This window comes from Hibiscus syriacus, unplaced genomic scaffold (genome assembly GCF_006381635.1).
Source record: "Hibiscus syriacus cultivar Baekdansim isolate YM2019G1 unplaced genomic scaffold, ASM638163v2 tig00110387_pilon, whole genome shotgun sequence".
NCBI classification, from domain to species: Eukaryota; Viridiplantae; Streptophyta; class Magnoliopsida; order Malvales; family Malvaceae; genus Hibiscus; species Hibiscus syriacus.
In genome coordinates this window covers 6,094,888-6,099,558 of record NW_024062717.1, presented here as the reverse complement: position 1 = coordinate 6,099,558, position 4,671 = coordinate 6,094,888, and the positions used below count along the sequence as shown (strand labels likewise).

Genomic DNA, 4,671 nt, shown 5'->3' with positions numbered 1-4,671 from the left:
ATTTTACAAATACAGAAATTAATTGAAAACAATTAATATAATATTTTTTTCAAATAATCATATATAATTATAAAAAAATATTATAACAAAAATTATCTTATAACGAAAGATTGAACGAACTTCTGAATCAAATATAAGATGATTGTCGGGTGTTATTTACTTGTTAAAAGGATTGTTGTATTAATTTCTCAGTTGAGAGAGAATTGTGAGAGAGTTCACGGGGAGGGGCTATTTATAGCGGAGAGACGATGCTTAAAAGCCGAGAAATGCGGATAAATTATGCAAGGCGGGGTCCCTGCACCGCGCCTTGCATTATGCATGTGTGATAATTGAAAGGCGCGGTCATTGCCCCGCGCTATAGCCGTACGTGGCGTAAGGTGCGCCCCAGGGGCCGCGCTTTAGCTACGTGTATCCAACTCAGCATAAGGCGCGTTGCAGGGGGAGCGCCTTATAACACGTGGCGCCAGATCAGCGTAAAACGCGCTGCAGAGGGCACGCCTTTCTACAAAATAATGTTAGATCAGAAAATATAGTCTAAACGGTCTCTGACAGAAAAATAAAAGTCCTAAAGTGATTTTTTTTTTGGAAAATCACCGAGGAAATGAGCGAGTGAAGGCAGGTGGGAAAATATTTTTCATCTCATGTACCTTTTATAATTTTTCTGAAAAACATACTTAATCGGTCTCGTTTTTCATTTATATTGTCAACTAAACTGCACGTAAATAAAAATATATCTTTAAAAAAATCATTGTGGACTGAACGAATGTATCACACATAATAACAAAGATTAATTCAAAAATTAATTTAAGAATAAAATTTTTTAAATAATAATAATATTTTAGTAAATAGATGTATAATTCCTTATTATTTTATATTCGTAAACGTGGGGCAAAGAAAAAGAAAACCAAACAAGTGCCGTTCTAAACTCTCTCAAATTATCGCGTTATTTTGCAATTATTTTTATTTTTAAGTTTGAGATTTTAATCTCCAAATCCAATTTATCCTCCTCCATTGTTGGACACTATAAAAGGGGCTAACCCTGCTCCATTGATTTCCCATCACCAAAAAACAACAGCTTTCAAATCTTAACTCTCCCAATTAATTCGGCAAAAGTCTTTTACCCTTTTTGTTTCGTTTTCTTTTTCCTTTCTTTTGTTTTTAGCAATGGCGTTGAAGAAAACCTTGGTGGAGCAGCTTTTCAATATTTCGAAAATTTCTGCACAAGCTGTTACTAATTGCCGGATTTCCTCATCAACGGTTCAAAACCGAATCTCGCAGAATGCCGGCAAAGCTACGACCGATATGGCCCCGGATCCAGGTGATCGTAGAGATAACTGTAACGGTAATGGCGTGTTCAGGCGATTTCTTCATAAAGGAGCTACGGTTTCACCGGCAGTGAGGACGTTGACGATGGGGAAGGATTTGAAGGAGAGGTTGAAGGAGTTTGATATGTCGAAGGATAGGATCCGTTTGGATGGGTTGAGTCCGCACTTAGCGGCGAAACCGGCGATGCCGGAGGTGGCTTCACTGTCGGTTCAGGAAACCAAGAAATTGTTAAGGGTTGCGCAGTTGGAGGTGGTGAAAACGAGGCTGAGGGAGACCGGTAAAACATGGATTTCTTATTTGGACTTTATTCAGATCTGTGGAGAGAGTTGTTCGGATCCCGAACAAGGACTGCAGTTTGCGAAGTTGTTAGACGAGTCTGGGTCTGTTATCGTTCTAGAAAACGTCGTCGTTTTACGTCCCGATCAGGTAGCTAAACCTTCCCCCCTAATAATTATCTCTTGAAAATTTAATTTGTTTACAGATGAGATTCTATTCGTGTTTTGGCTTCAGACAATGTGTATGGAGGTTGAAAAAGAAAGATATGTTAAACACGAATTTATATCAAATATTTTTTAGATTTTTTGATTGAAAGTTACCGAAAACTGATATGGTTTTTTTGTGGGCATTTTTGTGTTTCTTTCTTCTCTTTTTCGGCAGGAATTTTTACGCACCGATCTAAAAACCGTGTAAAAGGTTTCCAGGTTTGAGATGGTTTCTGAGAACTGAAGGACTCCAAAATAAAAAGCCCTTTCGATGTTTCCACACTGTGATTACAAAAATCACTATATTCTCACTTATCCTGGGGTTTAAGGGGTAAAAGGTATGGGATTTAGGACCTTTACAACGCCATCCCTTTTACCCCACCCATTCATTTTTCATAGGAGAAAAAAAAGTAAAATTTACCGTTAATTCAAAGAAAAAAAAGGGTTTAATTTTTTAGTGAGGGAAGATGACGGTGGGAAAGTGAGACACTTGGTTGGTTGGTTGGCTGGCCATAGCTTTTATTTTTATTTTCCCCCTTTTTTAGCTTTTTTATTTGTGTGCTTTGATTGGAGAGAATGCTGGCTGGAACAGTCTTGATAGGGATAGGCTTCAACTTGACATTAACCTTTTTAAGCTTTTATTTTTATACTCAAATGTTTTCCATCCTTTATTGATTTTGCATAAAAACAAAAGTTCTCTTTTAGATTTGGTTTCATTTTTAACTTTTGTTTCTTTGATTGTTTTTTTAATGGTGATTATTTTGAGTTGTCATAAGCAAAAGCATTGAAAAAATACTCCCAAAATGTATATCGAGCCATGTTTTACCCAGAAGCGTCTTTTTTAATTTTCTGATTACAGGTAGCAAAAGCACTTGGAGGTCTGCTTCCTTTACCAGTTCCCTGTCCCAATGACCCGAGAAGAAAAGAACTGGTGGAGTTGGAGAAGAAGAAGGCGGTAATAGATGAAAAAGCCGATTCCTTGGTCCGTCGAGAATTGTGGTTGGGGCTAGCCTACTTGGTGGTTCAAACCGCCGGATTCATGAGGCTAACCTTCTGGGAACTGACATGGGATGTGATGGAACCCATTTGTTTCTATGTGACTTCCATGTATTCATGGCCGGCTATGCATTTTTCCTCAGGACATCCAAGGAACCTTCATTTGAAGGTTTTTACCAGAGCAGGTTCAACGCAAAGCAAAAGAAGCTCATCAAGGCTAATAATTTTGACATCAGTAGGTACAACGAGCTGAAAGAATTAATTTACCCCAATCCATCATCGGATCAGGCCTTCAAAACGGCCTCATTTGATCATTCTGTGAAAACCCAGATTGGTGTTTTAGAGAACTCACAATAGAAAAAATACAATTTCTTTTTGGAGGATCTAGGTGCGTCCTTGTGTAATATTCATTAAGTCTTGTTCTTCTTCCCCTATCCCATTTCTCCTCTTTAAACATAAAAAATATTGGGTCAAATATCCAAGTTTACATCAATTGGCTGATGCAATCACCCAAGAAATGACATTGTTGGAAGTCAGATTTTATCTTTGCTTTTTTAGTGTAATTAATTTAATCTGAAAATTTGGATTTCTTTTATATAAAAAAATACATTGGGTTGGACCCGGAAAGATATATGTTTGAATCCAATACCGCTCTGCTTTTAAACTCAAATGAGAAAGCTTGCTGCTGGAGTCATTTATATAATTTAAATCATGCGTAAAATATGAAAACGAATGCTTTTGTACCCTTTAGACGAATCTGGGAAAATCAGTCAATTCTGGAGTCCCCACACGCAGTTACCAAATTTGAACGAATTCTTCCAAAACTCTCCTCTTTTATAAATTCAAGCAAGTCCCAAAAATGACATATTCAAGTAAACTGCACGCTACAGCTTTCCCATTCCTCTCATTAAGATTTATAATTTTATAAATTCACATTTTTATGAGAATTTTATAATTTTCATCACGTCCTTTTTTTTGTCGTTTCTAAAAAGGTTAAAATAGTTACCCAATCTCTGTTTTATTATTTTATCGGAATTTGAGATTTATTTCATATATTAAAATTAATATTTTATTTAAAAATTCACTTACTCGAAAAATTTCAACCCAAATATATATAAAAATTCATTTTGTTAGATTAAATAAGGATTTATTTAAAAAATAATATAAAAATAACATTAATACAATTATCTCTAGATATATAAAAAATAATTATATTATCAAATCAGGTTAAATGAATTTTTTTCATCATAATTTCAAACTCAACCCTACTTGTCGTAATTTTTTATTTATTTTATCAAACTTAAATTTTATCAAACAACCCGATGAAATCCGGTTGGGTGGGAACTGTTGGTCCGATTAAATATCCATCCCTTGGTGAATCAGATTTCTTCCCATATATGCGATGACCAATTACATTATGACATGGCAACTAAAGTTGGGTTGAAAGATACAAAATCCCCTTATCTCGTAAACAAACCTAGAACCAAGTACGAACCCAATAACTTCTGTATTAAAAAAATTATATTGTTGTTTATTAATGTATCAAGTTCGAGCACTAAAAATATCAACAATATAAATATTTAATGTCAAATGATTGAGAGTTATCTTTAAATAACACTACTTAACCCAGATTAATAAAAAAAATCCCTAGTATCCTGCCTTCTTCCTTGGTCGGTGCATTACTGGAGCAGGTTTTATCCAGACAGGCTCATTCCTTCATTTCTGTGAGGGCCACATAAAACCGTGTTACAAATGGTAAGAAGGTTCCTTGGGCCTTGGCTACAAAAAATGGTATAATTGCTTTATGGTCCCTGTAAAATTTTAACCTTAAATATTAATAACTGCACCAATTCTAACCGTAAGAGGT

General features: G+C 35.4%; 1 pseudogene; it reads left to right on the top strand.

Moving 5' to 3' along the window:
* The first annotated feature begins 1,101 nt into the window (after nt 1-1,101).
* Nucleotides 1,102-3,167, top strand: LOC120122481 (annotated as a pseudogene).
* Nucleotides 3,168-4,671: the final 1,504 nt, after the last annotated feature.